General features: G+C 46.5%; 2 long non-coding RNA genes across 2 annotated transcripts; one reads left to right on the top strand and one right to left on the bottom strand.

The window, feature by feature from the left end:
• Positions 1-1849: 1849 nt before the first annotated feature.
• On the bottom strand, positions 1850-13751 carry LOC144175094 (uncharacterized). The gene is made up of 3 exons (XR_013323610.1): positions 13533-13751; positions 12987-13129; positions 1850-3152 (listed from the first exon to the last, which is right to left on the bottom strand). It is a non-coding gene; the product is annotated as an uncharacterized LOC144175094 (long non-coding RNA).
• Positions 13752-14124: 373 nt separating this feature from the next.
• Positions 14125-18613, top strand: LOC144175093 (uncharacterized). The gene is made up of 2 exons (XR_013323609.1): positions 14125-14278; positions 17215-18613. It is a non-coding gene; the product is annotated as an uncharacterized LOC144175093 (long non-coding RNA).
• The last annotated feature ends 4841 nt before the right edge of the window (positions 18614-23454 follow it).

The raw sequence follows: 23454 nt of genomic DNA, 5'->3' as shown, positions 1-23454 counted from the left end.
AGATTTTATAATATTACGACTCAAAAATTTAGTGCTGCTTTGACAGGCCAGTGTTATTTTATTGCAGCCTTTCAGAATTTGGGGTATTGTTTTCAACAGTGAGCAAACCATGGTGTACACCAGATATTGCCTTTTCAGACAAAAATAGCAGACAGGTAGGCAACGCTCTTTGTAGCAGTGCAAAGTTGTGCCACCTCTGTAAACATTTCGGTCGAGTTGTTGTCCCAGTCATGTTACGAATGGGAGCTCCTTCAATTTGTAATACTTCCATGGAGGCCTTTCCGGCCAGCTAGTGTACACAGACCAACAGACAGTTCTTCAGTGAAAATTTTCTGTATGCACTTAGTGAAAAATAAAGTAGGTTTGATGACTTGCTTTGCTGCCATATTTTCATTTTAATCTGTTAGGCAGGACCTGGCGATGAAGGTTACTCGTAGGACTGACACTTGGACAAGTAGATGCAAACTATATTGAAAAGGTGCAACACAAGAAAAGGAATCGCTCTTGTAAATAAATTTTATTTACACAAATGCACTGTACACACCATTTGTGTGGTTACAATGAGGTGTACAAAACAAAACTATAGGCACCAGAAAGAATAGCAATAGCCATGAGAGGAAAACACGTGCCCATTCAAAATTATATCCTGGCATGCTGCAACTGCACTTCAACAACAATACACTTATAATCCATGTGGATTATGTGTATGGTCAGGTGAAGAGGATGAATGAAAGGATCTTTCCTTCTGCGCTGTTTTTTTTACTCCGCTGCGGCTAAAACCAGGCTGGCTTCATAGATAGCGACCTTCCCATGGCAACCGGCGACAATGAGGGCCAGCGTGCTGAAAATTGCTGGGTAGGGACGGCGCACTCCATCAGGTGGTGCTAAATAATCTCCAACCTCACCAGCTTCACTTTGCTCACAGAGTGACTGTTGGCACGAAATGCAGTGGCTGTACCAATAACAACCGACCGTTCTAGTTAGTATGTATATCACCAGTCAGCACCTAGAATACAATGGCTCGTCCAGACCTGACTCTCACCAATGGAAAAGTCAACGTATACAACTAAACCACACGGGTACCACACTTTCTGGCTCGACTACCATTATTAATTTTTGAGCATTCCCATTCATTCAAACATTCATAACCTTTACTAACCTTGGCTCTACATGGAGAAGCTTTCTTTTGGCGTGACGGTCATTTGCGCACATGCGAAATTTGACAGGAAACGCTTGAGTTTGTGCAAAGCATTTCCAAATTGGCCATTTAAAGCAGGGAAATGCCGTCATTCTTGCGCGGGAGCATAACAATTTTCCAGCTGCAGGAGCACTAGTTGATCCAAACTTCGTCAGGGGCTGCGGCTCTTTCACATAAACTGTGCCACTCTTGTAGCACCGTCCTCAAGGTGGCTCGCCAGCCCTACAAATGGCAAAGTTGGGTATACGAGAGTTGGCCCTGGTCAGGGCCGGCGATGAGAACCGTACACATAGTTATCTTTGTGATATCTTTTTGAGCCACGCCCGTATACCAAAGCGATAAGAACCAAAGAAAAAGAAAATGCTTTTGCCATGCCACTGCTGGCCTTGCTCAGCTGTATGCAACAGTAAACCATCGGGTTGACTCAAAGTGCAACGCAAGAAAATTGCACAGGATCTCACCATATTCTAACAGGGTGAGAGCGCGACAGCTTCTTTTATGGCTCGGTTTGTTGTCGAGCGTTCCGCCAATGCCGCCTATAGCCTACAATCCTGACAGTGAACTTGGTGCAGCCACTCATTACAGAATCACTATCCATGCTGCTGCGGCACTGCCTCGACTGAAGCAGAGGGCCAACAAAGACTGCAGTAGCAATTTATTTGAATGCACATTTATTTTTGTGTTGCACGTTTTACGGAGCGTGTTGCAAGGAAATCGGAATTGAGCAAGCGCCAAATGTTTCTTTTTCTGCAACAGTATATGCAACAGTGCACACCAAGTGCTTCTTGTTTATTTCTTTCTGGTCCATGCCATGGAACAACCATCCATGGAATTCCATGGATGTGCGCACCATTCTGTGACATGGAATGTTAGGAATGCATTAGGAAATTGTCAGCTGTTGTGGACGCTTTTTGCAGACAATATCCGAATGTGCATTCTGTGGACACCGACCGGGTGCAAGCGTTTCGCAACATAGCAAGTAATATTTTCGCATTTAGAAAGTGATTCACTGAAGCACACTGTCGAGCCCACAGGTGTACTTGGCGCAGTGTCAATGAGCCTATAAAAAGTGCAACAAACTGAGGAGGAGGCGAAATACCATTGACAACAGGCGGACAAATAGCTCACAATGCTTCAATGGGGATCACAAGCAGCACAAGCCGGTGCACTGGCATAGGAAAGAACTAAAAAAGGCCAAACAAGGAGAAAAAAAAAAACATTTGGCATCAGCGAGCATGGGAGGTCACTGTATATAAAGTCGGTCGGAGCAAAACTGTTTTTCATAAACCCCCTCTCAATTTTTTTTAAACTCATTCCTCACTCCGCTGCTGTCATTAAAACAGTTGCACGAGGTGTGCATTTCTAGAGCAGCTGTTTTTCTTATGAAGGCAAACAAAATTGCCTTCGTGCGCAAAGTCTTAGACAACATTACTGCACCAACTGGTTTAATTAGCCGATAGTCTGCAACTACGGTATGCATTACAGCTCAAGTATGGCTTCCGTGCATTAACCTACAAATTTTAACTGCTGTACGGAAAAGAAAGCAAGCTTCTTAAATATATGTGCTGACAGCAATGTAAACTTAAAATTCCTTATAACAGAGCTAGAAATTCTTTCAGAGCTAAAATGCAGTGCTGAATGATGCAAGGCACCACGAAGTACTGTCATATATGTACACGCAAAGAAAAAAGTTTAGCAGTGTCAGTAACTCTTCATAAAACTTTTCTTTGTGCCCTTTGGCAGGGCATGAGCAACAAAATGTCACTGAATTGCTCCACAACAATCGCTTTCTTCTTGCTGCTCTGCAAGTGCCATGGCTCCAGTCCACCGCTCAAACAGATGAGACACTCTACCCCGCTGACCACGAACAGAAGTTCTTGGCTCGCTCCAGGGACACAACACCAGTGGTACCAATCTGCACCAAGTTTGTTGCTACCTGGCTTGTGGCTCCCTGCTGGCAAAAGAAAAAAAAAATGTGCAGTGAGAGTTAGACAAGGGATTGCAGGGAAAAAAAATCAATTTCTCCTTTTAAATGATTGCAGGACACACTTCGATTTCACGTATGCATTAGCAAACACACATGCACTCCTTAATGGAGGCTTCATGTCGATGAGGCATGGGTGACATAACATTGCCCCTTTGGAAGGGAGGTGTGTTCTCTTCATCTTGCTGGATGGCATGGCCAGCATGACAAGGATGGCAAGACCCGAGGGAAGGAATGATGATGTGGAACAGAAACAGCGGCATTCTACTTATTCGTAACTGTCGCACATAAGAAGCTGCACCACTTCATGACTCTTACATTAGTGAGGTCCACATCTTCTTGTAAGCACAGTCGTGATCCCGCCCATTGTTCCCCACCCTCTCCTTAGCGGGCTGCGGCTCCTCCCCCGAGTTAGTGGCGGCTTTGACGGTGTGTAGTGATGCAAGTAGTACGGATAAATTTTAGCCCAAGCTTGGTAGCTGCCCTACCTTATCGAATCGCATCTGTTATTTTGTCGAACTGTGGAGTCAATGGGCATGGAACAAAAAAGTGACGTGCAAGACAGAAAAAAAGAGAGTAACAATGTTAGACCACACAGAAAACACAGTGCAGTAGAAACAAAGGACAAGGTGAGGCTGGGGCAAGAGCTAACTTTCGACAAATGCTTTATTGCAGGACCTGCGCTTATAAAAACATCTGGCTCATAATAGGAGAGAAAGAAAGGAAAACATCAAAACGAACAACGAAAGATGAGACAAAAACCACCACGCGCCGCCTACACCAAGAAATAAATCTCTAGCTTTCATAAAGCCATAGATGGTCTATTGATGCATTGATCACCGGAACTCGCCATCTCAGCTGCTTCCAGAAGTTCTTTCGTCAGTCCAGACTGGTGGTAATGCAAAGCAATCATCTCGTCGTGCAGGGGATAACACGGGTACCCCGATACGCACTTTTTACAATGGGCAGCCAGCTGGCCGTCAGTGGCAACGCTGCTTACTTTATTCTTGTACTCTTAAATGGACATTCAAATATCTGCTTGTTTGGCCAGTATAGTCGCTGCCACATGAGAGTGAAATTTTGTAGACAGCATGATGCCCACAGCGTACCAGCTTAGAGCAGACCGGTTTTTGCACACGCGTTAGGCAGGTTAACCTGCACAAGCCCAAAAGCCTGTTCGGGGCTGTGAACAAGACATTGATCCCACTAACAGCCACCTAGCTGCCCATTGTAAAATGTGTGTATCGGGAAACCTTTGTTATCCCATGTACGACCGGACAATTGTTTTTCATTACCACTGCTCTGGGCTGACGAGAAACTTGTGCAAGCAAGTGAGATAGCATGTTCTGGTGATCAGTGTGTCCGTAGACTGTCTGTGGCTTTATCAAAGCCAGAGCTTGATTTCTTGGTGTAGGCGGCATGTGGCGGATTTCGTCTCATCTTTTGTTGTTTATTTATTTTTTATTTCCTCCTCTTACGAGCCAGGTGTCTTTATATGTGCTGGCCCTGCAATAAAGCATTTGTTGAAACCTTGCACTTGTCCCGTCCTCGACTTATTCTGTTTTTACTGCGCTATGTTTCTCGTGAGAGTATGAACCAACACGCCCAAACATTTTCCCTTCTGCTGGACAGCATCCAGGGCATAACAAAAGTTCACAGAGCGAAAGAATGTTAAGTGAGCAAACGAGCTTTTCTAGGCAATGCCCAGGGGCGTCGAGTATGCTAGGTACAGCAGTTGCTGCAAGAACGAATGGAGAGTGCAGTAACTGCACAGAGACGGCAGTAAGAGGAGGAGGCTAGGGTATATATAGTCAGGATTCAGCTTACATGGCCTTATCGTCTGGTGGTAGGGCAGTGTATCGCCTTTATCACCTTCCAATAGTTTCAGGGAGAGAGGCCATGTAATTCAGCTGATATTAGTGCTCATTATCACGCATTTAGAACTTCGCAGAGTAAACAATGCCAAGGTCATCATGAAGTGTTGAACCCAGAATAATGGCTCAACTAGTTGCACAAAACAAGATAAGTAACAGCCACTAAGCAGTGCTTAGTGACTGTTCGAGCGCTACCACATCGATTCACATAAGGTAAACAAATTTTTCTCATCCGGCATGCATTGCATTCTGTAAGCATATATGCTGGTGCATGTATATATGTGTGCCAGCATATGTTGTATACATATGACTAGTGGCATAGGCAAGATACATAAACTTGTGTATAGCTTGAGCCAATGCATTTTGGCCTTGGCAACTACAACACCACCTGAAGGTAAGGCTAGCCAGATGAAATTGTGGTGGAGGAACTCCTGACGTTTGTACTGTGGATACAGGAAAATTTTGATATAGTCAGGTACACATCACATTTTCTGATAAAATGTGGCACTCCCCAGCATTCAGCTGAGCGACAGTGGAGTGCTGGTACTGGATGAATTGCATGGACATTGGAACGTAACGAAACCCTGCAGTGTATGAGCATAGCATTCCAGGTTACTCCATGTGAAGTAATACGTGATAGCTTAAGCAAAAAGCACCATATTCGTTTGGTCGTGGAAGTCAACCAATGTGTGAGCAAGGTGCTCACTGCATGTTCCAAAACATGCAAACGTCTATTGCAATCTCGTCCTGTCTATTATGTTCGGCTATTATGCACGCTTTCAGTGTTTAATGAACTTCTTATTTTCGCTACACACGCCCATTGAACGTCCGCTCCACAACCAGCTGCGCCACCGATGCAGTGAGCAATTTTTGCGAGTGTCGCCCTCGCCTTACCGCGGTCCAATAGGATCATACGTTAACACTAATTTACTCGTAAATTTTAACCCCATAAAAATCAGATTTAATCAAATTTAAATGTTTAGAGCATAATATTCGATCACTGACTGATTCGCACAATCGTTACTCGCAAGACATCCAATCGTCATCGCATCGTCACTGCAAGTTCTTGATCCGAATATCGGCACATCGTAACGGTCATTCTACGTAGTTTTTAACGAAATCGATGCCACAAGGCAAGTTACACTGACTGCAAATCATGCCTGAACATCCAAGGAGTACTATAAAAACAAGGGCGCAACCGCAAACAGTAGGGCTCTTTAATTTCCAGTCTCGGACTCGCCGCGGACTCCCCGAGAAGCAGTCCGGCATTCGATTTTCCCATGTATCCCTATGACTTCGGGGAATCCTCGGACTACCCACGGTGAGTCCGAGACTGTGAATCGAAGAGCCCCAATGAAGCAACCAAGTTACAGCCACGGGACGTGCGACAACGCCGGTAAGCAGTTCGGCCTCTTCCACTGGCTAATATTAGTACTTTACACAGGTTAACTGTACAGAACCGCTAGGCTCCGAAGCTTTTCCGGCTTCGGGTGCGTCACGTAAGCTCAAAAACAGCGTAATATAGACCGTAGCTAATGAATAAGCGGTATTTGAGTTCGATAACTCAATTGCCGTAAGCATACATGGGCGCCGCCATCTTGAATGTTTGTTTACATCAATGTTACCAGACCAGCATCGACATTCCGCTAAATTTAGCGGCCACTTAGTTATTGCGATCTGAGTACTCGTTAAGCTTCAAAAGAAAGCAAATATGAAATGGTAATTGAGAAAGCCAAAATATCACGGTATTAATCCACAAAAACGCGAAATCCGCTGTAGCAAATCATGATGCATGAATGTGCTTGTAGCAGAAGCAACAGCATGGTAGATTGGCGGCAAATTTTAAATGCATACAAGCAGATTTGTATACAGTGTTCGACCTAATCTCTTGTTAAGTATTGGTGACAACATATTGTTAATTAGGTACGCTGTCTTTCGGTGGGTAAGCGCGCTTTTTTCCGTCATGCCGCTGCTGCTGACTGTGTGGCTTGCTGCTAGTTTTCTTTCAAGAAAGCCCCGCATTTATACGTTCCTTTCTGTGTGACCAGCCATTGGTAACAGACACGTTTTCACTGTCTTTTTCATGTGGTGCAAGCTATGTTCCATCAGGTGTATGTGACACCTGAGGTAAGCTTCCACAAATTTCTGCATTCTCCAAACGGGTGAAATAGAACAAGCTATGAATCTGACAAAAAAAAAAAAAAAACAAGAAAAGCGGCGGGCAACCAAGAATACCTTGTTTTTTTTTCTTTTGGTTCAGAAACAGCGATTTCTTGTGTATGGTTGGAGTATTGTTGGAAAAATACACTGGCACACTGGAGTCCAGCCTGATGATACCTTTGCCCTCTGTGCATATAAAGCTGAAGTATCATTCGAAAACTCGGAATGCAAAATAAATGTGCTGAATACTGTCGGCAGACCAAGTGTGTTTTGTTCTTCAATTGCAGTGAGCTGTTTACGGTGTGATTTTGAGATTATTGGTAGCAGCATATCTGCATTGGGTGCGCTAAAAGTAAACATGATACAAAACTAAGATACTGCAAACTTTTCTGAACACTGCGCTACGAATAATCATCAAAGAAAAAACGACGGCTCAAGAATACGATACTCCCTAATGCAAAATTGGAGCGCAGTGCGAACTGCAGTCTTCTCGGTGACAGCGTGTAGCTGCTGTGTCTCAGGAAGTGATCGTGTCATCAGTGAACACACGACGCAGACGCTACTCTGGCGTTTTCTCACAGCGCCTCGGTGCCACTGAGCATGTCTCGCGTGGCCTCTGCGTACTGCCCTCCCTTTCACACTTTCATTTTACTTTCCTCTATCTCATTGATCTCCAGTGCCCTCTTCTTCATTCGGTTACAACAAAGTCGACGGCCACACGAAACCACAGGAGTCAAGTGGGCACTTAATTTCGACCTCTTTCGACCTCTTGAAAACACCATTTCCGTATAGTCTGCTGAAAAAGAAAGCAAGATGCAAAATACAACGGCTGAAATACGCGTGTGGACGCCGCAAGCAGTCAGCAAAAACCGGCGATTTTGAAACCGAAATCGAGGAGAGCGTGGCCATTAAAATGACATTGCAGCCATCCAGCGAGCGGCCGGACGGTGTACGGGGCAGCAAACGGGTGAAGTGTTCGCAGCAGAGCTTGACCGGTTCTCTAGCTACATGGCTGGCCAGAGGAAGAAGCCACCGTCAGCTGGAGCGTCACAGGCGTGTCATGGCTGTTTACGCAATCTGCCGGCAGGTGCAGTGTGGTCTACGGCGGAGCTTTTTTAAACGCTTCTGACTGATTAACGAGGCAGTTCACGGGGCTACCACTCGTGTCCCAGCTGATGTGGGGGTACTTACTAGACATTAAAATAAATTTGGTCGAGGTGAAATTTGAGTGCCGTTGGCCACTTAAGAGGTGTGCTCTAAAAAAGAAATGGCAAGCAGACTGCCTTAGCAAGCTGCGTTGCAAGAAATTATTTCTGTAGCTGAACAGTTCTGAAATTTGGTTGCTTCTGAAGTTTGTTCAATCTATCCCAGTCAGGAAGAGTATGATATACAGCTGTATAACTCCAGCCCTTTTTCATTTTTAAGAAGTGTTTTTCCCTGTTTTTCCTTACATTTCTTTTTTGCTGCTGCAGCAGCGCTGGGAGCATGAGCATGCAAGACAGAATGTAAAAAGTGGTATGGTCACGACACCTTTCACTTGCATTACAAATTTCCTGATCCACTTTACTCGAAGTAGTAGAATAATTAAGTGAAGTATCAGTTTTACAGTTAAAAAATGGGTAAAAGAAGTAAGTCCACCACGGGTATAAACATTTAAAAAAATTAGATGTCTATTTATGTGTTGTATTAGCTGGCGCAGAATCTAGCAGTGCACCCGATGTCGAACCATATTCCATACCGAGACACGGTGCTAGTAACTATAATACCTTCGACAAACACCACGTAAACTGATAGGTTCGCCTGGTGCACTGTCGAGGCACGAGTCATGAGGGCCCCAGACAGCTCCGATGAATACCACGCAATCTGATGGCTTCAGCTGGGAGGCTATGGAGCCCTGCAGTGTTGTGGAGCCACCAAGGACTTGCTTTCGTTTTGTATGTTATTTCTCCTTGTAAGCCATGCTCCATGTGTACCCAGGGATTATAGTGGCTCTTCACTGCTTATAACACTAAATATTTATCCTCATGGAGCAGATAAAGTTTGCAGCTCATTAATAGAGAAATAAAAGTTGGCTCTGCCACATGACATGCAAGCTTCCAAGCTTCACTGCATGGCATTTTCTTTAGTGTTAGCTTTTTTGGCACGACGCCGAAGCCATGCAAGAAAGCCTACACAAAAGCCTTGCACAAGAGTGGAACTCTGGCAGCCAATGTTGGCTGAGGTGCAACGCTACCTGGGCAAAATTTATAAAGTGGAAAGAAGTTTCCCATCAATATGGTGATATGAGTGAGAAATCAAGGTTTATTACTTGCTGGAAATGCTTGCATTAAAGTAAAGGTCATACCAACCACTAACGTACCTAACGTCTTTTCAATGCCAGGAGCAAGCCATTCAAATGCAGTCGACTCTTGATCATCACCTAATTGGAATTTTCGGGTAATTGGAAGCAATGCTCAGGTCCCACCAATGTTACATTCAATTCAGTAGAAGAAATTGCTTGGTAATTTAAAACTGAAACCCAATTTTTTGATTAATTGAAAGTTATTTCGAATAAAAAGCATCAAGGTGAACTTCACATCTTGATAAAATTGGAAATTTTAAAGCGTCAAAACACCGCCGTGTCCTGCAATGTTGGCACCATCACAACCGAGGCAGCGCATAGCTGATAAAGCAGCTGGTCACCTGAGACTTGTGCCAGTGTAAGCATCTCTCTTTTGAGGCCCTCAACCTTCTTTGTTGCACACAGCTCCGTGTAACAGTTTGCGGGGTGAAAGCTTCAGGCTTCAATTTTAACCACAAGTCTGAACTATCACGGCAAGCTGTGTCACATTCGAATAGGCAACAAAACAAAACCAAGAAGATAAGACTGTTGCGGACCAATAGCAATGCGCTTATTGTGCCTTCTGTTTTTTCGTTGCGGACTTTGTACTAATGGTAACCAACTGTATAATTTCTCTGGTCACAACATGTTGAGGAAACCGCATTTTCCACGGCAGGGTGTGCCAAATTCCATTCGGCTGCCTTGCCATACTGTCTTAATCTTTTAAGGGGCAACCACACGCAGCGACGTGAAAACTAACTCAATGGGTACACCAAACAGATAGCACGAGTGACAGCAACAAGTGAAAACAATGATCAAACTGCCGCCAATGCCCTGCGTTGTCGTCGTTCGTCGCTGCTGCTCACTTGTGGGCTGCTTCTGTCCAGCAAAAAGCAAGCGGCGGCATCAGCCCGTCGCCTTCTGCTGTCGACTCCCTTAGCAACATGCTTATAAACATTTTCGCTTGTCACCGTCATCCACACTACCAGTTTGCTGTACCCATTGAGTTACGTTTTGCCGTCGCTGCATGTGGTTGCCGTTTACTTGCCATTTTTTGTACCATTTTCCTATCGATACATAAACAATCTAATGCCTCAGGTCCTGACGACTGCCTAAGTTATCTTTTTTCTCACTTTGTTTTAAAAACTCTATAAACAATGAAAAAGATATCTGTATTCGAATATATTTGATTCATTCAATCCAGTCAGTTTTTGCTATTTGTATTTTATGCACAGTTTGAAATTTCCTGTTTGCACATCTCTAGTTAATATGTTATGCAAGATTAAATGAATGAACAAGCTGACCAATTGTTCAAACTTTCTAGGGAATGTGAGAGCAGTTGAAAAAACTAATGTACACAGAGAACGAAATCTCACTGGTAATAATCGTGTGTAGAAACCAGGGTCGGAGCAAAAAAAGAAATGCCAAAAGCAGATATCTAACGCACAGTAAATGCCCACAACGAAGTAACTTGTGATGCTTCCATGTGAAGGAAGAGAAAGAGCAGGCTCAGAGGAGGTTGGCACTGGACAACTTCTTCTGAGCCTGCTCTTTCACCTCCTTCACATGGAAGCATCACAAGTTTCTCCGTTGTGGGCATCAATTTCCTGACTACCTGTGATTTTGTACCCCTTCTCTCTCTCTTCTACCGTCTTATCTTTTCTTCATATGCTGCATGGCCAAAATATGAAGTAAAAAAAAAGAGGTTAGCAGAGGGTAGTACATGAAAATTCTAGTTGAAAGCTGTAGGATAAAGCGAACAGCAATAGGGATCCTGCGGTTATTGCCATTTTAACCTCTCGTCACGGCAAACAAAAAGTCAGAAAAATCAGATGGTGAATGGCTTCAGCATATTAAGTTTCAGATGTCGTTATACAGTGGCACAATAGGGTGGACGGCAGCGCCACTGATGTGTCTGAATGATTGGACAATCTAAAAAATCAGACTGTGACTGTGTACAGGTGCCGTCATAAGTAATTGGAGCACAGGAGCTGTGGCCGAAGTGTATCGGAGCGCCGTGTAGCTGCACCGGCGGTAAATGAAAGGACGAAAAGACGCATGCGCGCCTGCCGACGGCGATGGCCCATCTATACCTCTCAAACCCCTTTTTAAATTTGGCTTCGAGTATTGCTCGCAGCACAGTGCTGCTCTCGGCGACGGCGCTGATAGCAGAGACGATTCTGGCAGCGTCTCTGGCGCACTTCCAGCTGCCGGAGAAGCGGCGCACTGTCACGGGAATTTGTAGTGAGTTTTTCGTTCAAATATTTTTACGTGTGCACGCTATCAGCGCTCTCGCCGAGACCAGTATGCTGCGAACAATGCTTGAAGCCAGGTTAAAAAAAAGTGGTTTGAGAAGTACAGATGGGCTATCGCCGTCGGCAGGCGCGCATGCGTGTTCTCGTGCTTTCATTTACCGCCAGTGCAGCTACACGGCGCTCCGATACAATTCGGCCGCAGCTCCCGTGCTCCACTTATGACGGCACCTGTACGTAAAGATCGAAGTCAAACATTGCTTTCAAGATTAATTTTTCATCAAAGAATTTGGCATGACCTACTCGTTCGAAAGCACCATTTGTCGCATGAAAGCTTGCTCACACCTATGACAATGCCACCAAGGAACGAGAGGCCTGAAGAAGACACCACTCAGTGGAGGGGTGTGAGAGAAGAAAACTCTGGGGCAACAAATGGATATGGACAAAGCAAGATAGCAGCAATCGGAAATGCAGCAGGCAGGCCTTAGTTCTTGTTCTACAGTGTACACAAATAGGCTCAGGACGATGACTATAGCATGAGCAATGCGAGAAAAATTCTCGTCTAGTGATGCGAGACTGGCCAAGAAGTGCCCCGTGTTAGCGAAAAGTAGCGATTGCTACCTATTCTTTGATTACCTACGAGACTCCTGGAATTTCGAAACCACACTTGCATTGCTTGAGAAAATTTCTTCTGAAGTGCAATTACGTTAGTAAATTGCAATCTTTAGCAATTCAATAACCTATAAAACGACCATGCTCAGCAACCCTTGTAGTGCGAATATAGCAATTGAAAAAGATAAGCAGCTGCATTACGTACACTCAACACCAACTGTCGGGAATCAAACGTGAGTGTGTTAAGTGGGCCCACCACATGCTACACAGTATTTGTTCATTGAAAGCATCAAGTATCTCTATTGCGCTTTCCCTCCAACAGAATGTCATGACATGCATTCCGTGAAATAAATTCCATCTTCCAACTCCTGCATACAAACGCTGAAAATTCTCCATTCTGTTTTAAAAAAAATTAGAACAGAAATTGTGAGGACAGGTGCAAATTGTATCGATATACACACATACACACACACACGCACGCACGCACGCGCGCCACAAATATATGTGGCTCCGCAACAGAAATATACTTGCACTGCACTGTCTACGAAAAACAGGTTCGGGAGCGCAGATTCGGCTAAACACTTACATCCGCAATGAGAACAGTGGCACCCTGTATGCCAAGGCTTGGAGAAGCAGTCTCTTGAGGTAGGTCTGGCTCTAAGAAACGGAGCAGGTCACCGATCAGCGACTCGTACACATGCTGGGACTGTGGTGGAAATTTATCAGCCCCTGTAACGAAAGCGCAGTGAGCGGCGTCTCGATGACACATGATACGAAATAAATATCTCCGAAACATTGCTTGCTTTACATTTGTGCGTGCAATCTAAAACCCCTGTTCTGCTTACTACGGCTGTTAACGTAGTAAGCCTCCATGTAATAACTGTCACTAGTGGTAAGCATAGTGACAGCACAGCAGATTCTAGCCAACAGTTACGCATATGAGCCTGTAAGTTAAAAAAGAAAAACATTACGACACTAGCGTGTGTTTCGGGTGTGCTTTCGCAAGAAATGGCACGTAGCTTATCCACTTTGAAATTAGCCTACACTTCTACCACGAACACTAAAGGCAACATCACCTTGTGTGTTTTCTTCTCCGTATGAAAAGGGCGATGTGACAAGTCTAAACACTTACCTCCTCACGACCTTGTTGCTACCACCGACGTTGACGGCCACGAAACCGAGCTAGCGAAGTCTCCGACTTTGCGCCGTCGAAGCTGAGGCGCAGACTGACGTGAGGCTCGGTAGGACCCTAGGAACTTCAGTTGGAGTAAAAGCTGCGATTCCAAACCACGAAGGCGCACAGGCCGTCCGGCCGCTAAGTCGAAACGGTGCCGGAGAAGCAGGGAGAAGCACGGCCCTAACGGACGGACCAGCAAGAAATGCGCAAAACAATGTTGTCAGCACGGCCAAAGGCCCTCGATTTTTCAGACCAAAGTTGGAGACGTTTTGAGGCAAAAACGACAGCGTTGCCAGCATAGTTTGGTGCGTTTAGGCCGATTTGGTGGCGGTCGCGGGCGGGTTTTAGTCGGATGCGGCTTATCGCGGCCGAGTGGCCTGACTCGCGCGCCGTCCGGCAGTCGGCGCAAGTGGTAAAAAATTATATATTTAAAATAAACTAACACACAATATTATACTTTTAAAATTTTGTTACACATTAGACTACACATTTTTATTTATGTAATAAGTTGAATGGCTGTCAATGTAAATTTTTGTGGCTTCTTTGCGCCAAGCCTGGCCAAGCCGCAAGCGCAAGCCGCCATTTGGCTCTTCCGGCAGCGTTTGCACGTGCGTTTCTGCAGCCTCGTGCTAACCTCTGTTGTTGAGAAGGAAACGCCTAGCGCTTTATTTGCGACATCGGTTTTGCATCCTGAACGAAAGGTGAGACTTTCTTTTTTAAAGTGCTGGTGTGGCGTATCATATTTACGTTTCCTTGTACTGCAAACGCTGCGAGCACTGAGTAACCTCAGGGAATGAGGCATAGCTAGTGCTGCGTCTTTAAGATAAGCGCTTTGGAAACGCGCCGGAAAGGCGTAAGACACCATTTTTTAGCTGGACGTAATGGTATTTTAGGCTGGTTGTGCAGTTTTATCTAGCGCTGAGGGATGCCAGCGGTACGCGCCCGTCGTCGCACGTAGCGTTTACGTGCCGCAAACGACGGCTGTGAGTTGCGGAAGTGGCCGGCCGGCCGGCGGTCCGTAGGCGAAGCAGGCGTTGTGCGCTGTCGCTGCACTGAATTACGTGAGCCGCAGGCTGCGTTGTATTATACTAGCTAGCCATTGCTAGCTTGGCCAACTGTTACTGCTATTATGGCCGTGATGCGCTGCAAAGCCGTCCGGGCTAACGTACAGTCGCCAGCAAAAGTTTGCGGGATGTGCAGCGCGTGGCGGAGCGGCACAAAACTGCATTGCTGCGCCATCTGTAGCCAGCAAGCGCCGGGTCGAGGCTCAAGGAACTGGCGTGTTAGGCGCGCTTTGCGCATGCCTGTCCTTTATTTGTCACCGGGCATCTCTGATCACTCGCTTGCCCGTGACATGCTTTCGATATTCGCGGCAGCCGCGGTGGCGCCGTGTGACCATCGCCGTCGTTCTGCTATCACTGGTGCTACATGCTACAAAATACCCAGCCCGCGGCCGCCGCTTGCGCGGCGCGCAAGGTTGAATCCATCTTAGGCTATGTTCAGACTATTGACGCAGAAACTATATCGTGATCCATGGACGTAAAAAGACGGCGTGTCACGCTGGTCGGTGGATTGAGACGTGAAATGACGTCATTCTTCAAAGTTAGTTACGACAGTTGCGGACAGTCAGAACCCGGCCTTATCATTCAAGAGGCACTGCTGGTTGAATAGCAAATACTTTTATTAGATTTCTAACCTAACCACCGATAAACTGTCAGCTGACCCACAATTGTTTTGTATTCGTCTCGGGGGTTAATTATCACAAAATTTCCTTTGGGGTAGTTCCAACAAAACAAGAGGTACAGCCGTTTTAACTGTACATCCTCCTTAGTCTGTCATGTATAGAATGCGGTATCGTTTACGGCTTCCCTAAAAACTAATTATGGGAAGTAAATGTGATTCGGCGTAATTGTATCGGTCTTCCTCGCGGCCAATTCCAGTATGATGTTTACATGAGACCTACATTACATTGAGAGCTAGATCTTTCCCCAGAAAGTTTGCTTTGCCGCATGATTAAATTTGTCGACGGGACTTTTTTCTAAGCACCACATCTAGGTACGCAGTTTCCGCAGGTAGCCTTTATTAGCACCTGTAAAATAAATTTAGTCGTGGACCATTACATCACTTGGAAGATACGATTTATTGAATGTTGCGCGCCGCGCAAACGGCGGCCGCGGGCTGCGTATTTTCTAGCACCCGCCGCGGTGGCTCAGTGGCTAAGGCGTTGCGCTGCTGAGCACGAGGTCGCGGGTTCGATTCCCGGCCACGGCGGCCGCTTTTCTGATGGAGGTGAAAATCAAAACGCCCGTGTGTACGAGATTTCGGTGCGCGTTAAAGATCCCCAGGTGGTCAAAATTAATCCGGAGCCCTCCACTACGGCGCGCCTCATCGCCTGCGCTGCGTCGGCGCGTTAAACCCTACAATCAATCAATCGTATTTTGTAGCACCAGTGATAGCAGAACGACAGCGATGGTCACGCGGCGCCACCGCGGCTGCCACGAATATCGAAAGCATGCCACGGGCAAGCGAGTGACCAGAGATGCCCGGTAACAAACAAAGAACAGGCATGCGCAAAGCGCGCCTAACACGCTGAGTTCCTCGAGCCTCGACCCGGCGCTCGCTGGCTGCAGATGGCGCAGCAATGCAGTTTTGCGCCGCTCGGCCACGCGCCGCACATCCCGCAAACTTTTGCTGGCGACTGTACACGGCGAAGTAGCCGTATCTGCATTAATTTGGCTTATCTGGGCATAACCAGTAGCCGTACACTCATCGTAAGTTTTACACATGGGTGCATACCAAGCTGCCTGCGTACAAAGCGAACCCGCTCGCCGACGCCGATAACGCGCGCTCGTCGCTTCGCTTTGGCGCGCCAGGTACGGTAAAAACGCGTCTTTCGTCGGCAGATAACAGCTTTGCTCGAGGCGGGGTGAGTGGGCAGTGCATTGAAACCATCAAATTTGGTCTTCGTTCTACATCGTATATCAATTCCGGTATCGCAGGCATTGCATACAACTGTTCCACACTTGCCGTTTTTTCAAGCGTTTGCTCTCTTTTCTCTGGTCATATTTTGGCTAGTTTCATTAAACACGTATTGCGCAGATTGCACCTATTCAGTCGGAACTGTGTGTTTCTTGTCATGTCTTTTTAAGGCATGGCCTTTGGCGGTCAGTAGTACTCAGTACGACGCTCACTGCTGCTTGCCATGGTGCCCACACAGCGCCCAAATATACTTTCGCCAGGTGCCCGTTCTCGGGATGCGTTTCTTTCGCGAGCCCGTGGGGCAACAGGTTTGTTTAACGTTCAGCTCGCTCTCGCTCTTTGTCCTGATTTTACAAAAAAGACAAAGGGATTCAGGCTATGTGAGCAGCGTTATCATTCTTGTTAACCCAAACAATAGGTGAATTGCATTAAGAATGTGCCTAACCAGTGTTGCGAAATTACAAAGACCCATATTTTAAGTGTTGCTAATAGCTTGACTGCATGATTGCTGAATAGAATAAGAGAACTTGTGTTTTAAATAGGTGGCATGCACTGGAGGCAATACTTGAATACTAGTTGCAGTGAAATTTACAGACTATTCGCATATCATCTGTCATTGCAAGCAGTTTGTGTACTATATCACCTATCACCTGTGCAGGTCTACAGGTGCCCTCAAGACAGAGCCAACCAGCCAGCTGCATTCGGCATACCAAACATGGTGCAAGCACTTCATGAATCGTGCCCTCACAGGACTCACAGAAGTGGCCGTGCCAACTGTTCTCCCAGAGTTATTCAGTTGTATTGATGACTGCCTGCAATGCTTCTTGCTACCTCATTGATGCTTCTGATGGATACCGCAACTGTATTCCATCTATTGAACCTTGCCATTAGCACCTAAAATCTAACGCAAGTCTCGGCACTCAATAAGGCGTGACCACTGAAAAGACTATCGTTGACTCAAGGAACAAATGGTTTTTTATCACTGACATGCCTCATATCATTAAAACCACTAACAACAGCGTATACAGTCTCCAAACTCCACTCGCAAGTTATTGTTGCTGCTAGTTGTAATATTGTGAAAACAGTACATTCAGAAAAACCCTTTTACATTATGAAGACTGCCAGGGTAAGAGGTCATGCTAAATGTCGTTTGTCACCATATGTGCTGCCTGTTGTCGAACTGGCCTAGATGAAGAGAACCATGCTGGGACCTACGTTGTCAAATGCTTATGGGATTCTGTAATGTGCCACCATTGTCTCATACACGAGAAGCATATACTGCTTCCCTGTTTCTTATATTAAATTGTTCGTATTGACAGCGGAAGGCATGAATTTGTGTGCCTTAATCGAGCCTGGAACCTGTCGGTTGACTACGTGCACGTACCTAAAATATCCCCGCCTGGCCCTTTGCCTTTACTGGGAAGGCAACGCTTTCGTAAGGTAACCCGGCTTCTTGGGAAAATGCACCATTGCAAGAAACCAATAGTAAGGTGATTTTTTTCCTCTTAACCTTTTGCGTGTGCATCTCCACATAAATGGGATTTCTGTTCAATTACTGATACTGATTTGAAGTTGCCCCGAGGCAATAGATCTCATTAGCGTTCATCAAATAAGCGAGGCCATCAAAGCTAAAGTTTTTCCCTTCTTCCACATCCTAACTGGAGAAATTGCCAGACTAAGAAAATTATCTGCGGAGATAGGGGTTGTAAACAGTTGCAAGTATCCGAGTGTCTAGATTATGTTATTGTTGATATTTTTGTATGACTGCAACAGCGCACACAGTCTGAGGGTGTCGTAGATACAAGTAAACCTGTGGATGGCTGAGTTTCTGGGTTTTCTGCATTTTCAATTACCGTGGAGAAAAAATCCTTTGTGTGGTTGTGATACCTTTACTTGTGCATTTTTTTTTCATTCCTGGAAACGTATTTTCCTCTCACTACTGTGTATTGTCTCTGTTGTGTATTACTCACTGTTTATTATTATATGTGTGTTGCAAAGAATGATGACAATTTGAACTTGTTCCGTTTAGTGCCATGCAATAAATATTTCTTCATTTATGGTGTGTCTCTTTTATGTGGCTCGGCAACATGTGAACACGCGACAGAATTCTTAACCAAGTGTGAATGGTACTGTAAATTGCAATTTCACGTTTTCAGAAAAAAGTTTTTTTTTTGTAAAAGTATACGGGCACTAAGCCTGAGAATGATATATTCAAATAAACACTAATTATTGCATGAAAGCGTCCGAATACCGTACCGATGCCCGTCGCTGTGAGCAGCGCTTTCCAGTCCTTCAAACTACCCGCCAAAATCGGTGTCCGCGAAACCGAAACCGAAAGTGAACGTACGAAAGTATGGTTAGTAGTTTGGCTCTCCGTCCGCTCGGTGCGCTACACTACAGTACAGTCATTCGGCCGCAGGGCTCTATGGGAGTGTCCACTCTTACCAGTATTTGTTTCTCTATGTCGCCACGTGCGAACTTTTTTCCACTCCTACTGCGCATGTGCGCGCAAGATTTTTTTTAGTGTTTTTCGGCTTTCACCGCGTCCCCGGGCGCTCGTCGTCGGCCACCGCAAAGGAAGGTCGCGGGCCTTTGTGTGATTGGGAATACGCGCATGCGCCGCAAGCCACACATATCGCTCAGAGCTTCATGATTGCCCCCCTCTTTTCATTTATTTCCTGGCGTCAGGTTTCCCGCTAGTTTATAGCCGTGACACGGGTCGTTGGCGCAGAATATAAGCGTGCTGTAACCACCTGAGGTTTTGTCACGGAAAAGAAGTCTGTCAGGGCCTCTTATATCACGGTATTGAGGATGCCCACCGCATATAAATAGGATGCCATCCGGGACGCGACTAAGAGTGTAAAGAAACGCGGGCGCTGCCGGTTAATTACGTATATTTTTCCTCAAATGTACCTATTCTTTGCGCTAAACAACGGGAAGATGTATGACAAGCGCCAGCGTTTTACGAGTTTCGAACGCTTATGACTATAGAAACCGCTTGGCTTTCGAAGCCTCTGGGGTACGCCGCAAACAACAGCGTTACCCCAGGACGCCGCCTTGGTGCTCTATATACTTGGGTAGAGCGAGCGAGCTAGGACGACGAGGCGAGCGCCTAAAGTGATCTGCACTTAAAATGGCTCCATTCCACACTGAAGGTGGTTGGACTGGGAAGCTGTAAGCAACGCCCACAACGATTACCCATGCGACGTCACTTGAGTGGCTTTACAAATAGTGAAACCAGAGAGACTGTCAGCCGCCTTTTGCGGGAGCGGAATCCCAACGCAGCAGTGACGGCAGAAAGAAAACGGAGGAGCGTCTGGCGAAGGGTGAGGTGGAGGGCGGCTATGGCTCTCTCACTGCCTCCCCCTCACGCGTGTTTCGTGAGTCACCGCGAAGGAGCGCCCTCCCCAGACGCTGTTCCGTTCACCGCTAATCCAAACCACATGAAATCATACATTATGCGCTTTGCACTTAACACGAGGGCATTCAGTGAGCGCAGGCGGTATACCCGTCGCTGTGCTTGTTGAGTGCACCGTCTGTCTCCCCGTCTCGTCGTGTGGGCGCAGCAATTAGTCGGTAAGACGACAGGCTGGCGCTCCGTTTTTTTATTGGCGGTGAGCGCGACCACGGACGGCGCTGCGAAGCGCGTCTCCGTGACGTCGGCTTAGGTATACGCGCATTTGTCGTCTGTTTCACTCGGGCTTAAAGTACAGTTTTAAGTGCAATGCACTTCTTAAGTGACCCTGAACCTGCGTCCACCGGCGATGTCCGCGCACGTGGAGATGGGCGCGCGCAGCCTGGCCGCTGACATGGCACATACCCACGTGTGGGATTGGCCAGGAATCTCCTCGTCTTCCTTGGCAACGGGGGGAGATGGGCGCGCGCTGCCTGGCCGCTGACATGGCACATACCCACGTGGGGGATTGGCCAAGAATCGGGCGTGAGAAGGGCTAATGCACCTGCTTAAAGGAGTACTGACACGAAATTTCGAAGCTGAGATCCGCTCTAGCAATCAAGTACAAGGACAACACAAATAGGTGTCTGTGAATAAATGCATCTTTCTTTCTTTGTAGTTGTGTGTGTGTGTGTGTGTGATCTCTCTTTCGCGAACATTACCGAACCGCGCAAATTCAACTCGTGCATTCGCACTTTCACATTCTTCCCCTCGGGGAAATGCGGGAATTTTTCGATACCGCGCTCCGGAAGAAACATTGCCAACGTCAATTCATTCCTTGCGAAAGCGGTCCTGTGCAGAGCACGTAGTCCCGGAGCTAGGCGTCAGCTATCTATATTCAACAATCTTTAGAACAAAGGAAACATCCAGAGCCTAATAACCGACAACAGCGAAAACTTGGCAGAAGGCATTGCGATTCCCGGTAATCGTATGTAAGGTAAAACAGTTTTCGCAACCTTGCCGAACGCTCAAAAGTATTGTATCGCATCGCTTTACGTTGTCATGGCATGAAAGTGTGCCGGCATGCGCTATAGGGGCCGCAAAAACTAAAGGTTAAATTCCAAATAATCTTACCTACTGTATACGTAGAGGCGCGTGCTGGTTTTATACCAGGCTTTTAATCAGCATGGCGGCTTACTGAGCAAAACGAGTCACGCGTATGGTAAAAATAGTAACGCAATGTTTGTTGAGACCTGGAGGGATATTTTGGTACATTTCGCACGGCCACATCTTCCCAGTATTCAGATATGCGTTATAGTAAAACTGCACTCAAGAGGAGGAAAATGTGGGGGAGAGACTTCAACAGTAAAATCGAGCTGATTAGTGGCGGGCTCCTCAGTCCAGGAGTAATTTTGCGTTCAACGTCATCCCGAGTAGGCCAGGATTTGTTGTGTACTCCTAAAAGGGTTGGGAATTGAAACAATCATTCATCGGTTTCGGTTCTAATTATACTGAAAGCCAGCACATATACTATTTACTGCGTGCCTTCAACAACGTAATCATGTCATAATTGCTCGGGTTGAGAGTCAGTTCGTTATGATGACGATGGTTACGATAGAAGTTCGGGGCACAAAAGCCGCCTTCGTTACTCCGCATGGATCCGCGCCTTTTCGCGGTGGCGTAGCACAAACCTTCTCATTGCATTTGCTGTGAATAAACAACGCACGCTGCTTATATGCACCTTCTTGTACGCAGCCATAACGAAAGCCAATAAGAAGGTATGCCTTACAACCCGAAGAAAATATCCACACGAACTTCGTGATCCTCCCAAACATCCAAAACCTCCTAATAAGATGTATGTGCCTGTCCTGAAAAATTAATGCTTTGGGCACAGAAAAAGCATTCATCTGATACCGGTCAACAACAACGAAAGAAACAGAAGACAGCCGTTTTATTTCTTCTCGTGCGACCCATTGCTTGCGTAGCATTAGACTGTTTAATCTTCATATCTCAAAAATACTTTAGGGAAGCCTACGCATTTTGAATAATAATCGAGGAGCTCTGAGCAGTGAACCTCGCAAATAAACTAAAAAGGACGAGTTACACACGATCACCTCAGAGAGAGAGAGAGAGAGTTAGCCGAGCCGTCGCGTTCGCTTGCTACGGTAGACGACAGAAGAAAAATAACAACAAAAATAACTATAAGAATGAAAAGATGCCATTTGATGCGCCCAAAATTTTCTGCCGAAGCTCTGTAGAAAGTGGTCTCTCTCTCTCTCCTCGTGTGTTGCACATACAGCTTGAAATTATTCAGAGGTGTCAGAAGCTGGCAAAATAAATGAATTACTGGAAATACGCTTTTTGATCCCCATCAAAGATTCACATTATAAAGCGGGCGATTTCTAGCACAGGCACTGCTGCCCCTCACAAGCGAACGACAGCGGCGCGAGTGCAGCAGCGGCTCGAGTGCAGCAGACGACAGCGGTGCGAGTTCCTAAGCTGACGTCAGAGCCAGGGGGCGCCACTCAAATATCTCACCGCCAGTACGGGTCCAAGTTCGATTCCTGGCGGTGCCATAATGTCTTTCATTTAGCCTGGCGTTTCCTGCTGACTCGGGCACGAAAATTTCACTGGCTGTCACAGGTATACTGCTTCGCAATAAAACACATTTGGGTGTGTGTTGGACTGAAGCCCGGGTCGCCAGAGCTGCAGGCAAGTGCGCTAACGACAGCGCTAGCCTGGCACCCGGGCAGACTCGTGGAACAGATTTACCTGAAGCGTGCCCCGTGACAGGGGAACGGGACTGCACGTGAGCAGATATACTAGCACGTGGACGAGAGCTCTGAGCTGCCGCGTGAATTCATGTCACAGGGCCAGTCAACGAAGGCGAAGAAAAAGGCGAACACGATGTAGCAATAAAGAAGTCATTGATAATCGTATATAGGTTTTCGCATTCAAAGCACGCGAGCAGGCTTAAGTTCCCGGCGTCAAAGGTCCAGGCTCGGGCAATGTTTACAGCGGCAAATATTTCACGTGACCCAACGTTGGCGCCCACGCGGCAACCATTCTCGAGGATTACACGGCTAGAACCAAGAACTTACCACCCCCCCAACTCCCCTCCCCGCTTCCCCCAGAAGGATGAGGAAAGTAACTTGACTGACGACGCACGGCAGTGCGCGCCATTCCCCTGCAAGACGGGGCCGATGACCTCGAGAAAAAAAAAAAAAAACTGGAAGCGGGTAAGAAAATGCAGGAAAAAGGTATGTCTTTATTTGTGCGTGTTAGAGTCGGCCGCCGGCTACCTTTTGTTGTTGCTGCTCTTGTCAACTTATTCAATAACGTGGCCAACTCTATAGCGCTCCGTTATGAAATCTGCGTGGGACGCTGCAGCTTCCGTTGCTCAAACAGGTCGATTGCTCGGGAAGTGGTAGTCTGGCTGGGCTCCTGACGCGAAAAAAAAAAAAAAAAAAAGGCCGATGTTGGGGAAAGTCCGCGTGGTTCCCT

Source organism: Haemaphysalis longicornis, unplaced genomic scaffold, assembly GCF_048455015.1.
Source record: "Haemaphysalis longicornis isolate Haplotype H1 unplaced genomic scaffold, Haemaphysalis longicornis Haplotype H1 scaffold_3, whole genome shotgun sequence".
NCBI classification, from domain to species: domain Eukaryota; kingdom Metazoa; phylum Arthropoda; class Arachnida; order Ixodida; family Ixodidae; genus Haemaphysalis; species Haemaphysalis longicornis.
Note: the sequence above shows the minus strand (reverse complement) of the source record. Positions and strands in the feature narration are given on the sequence as shown.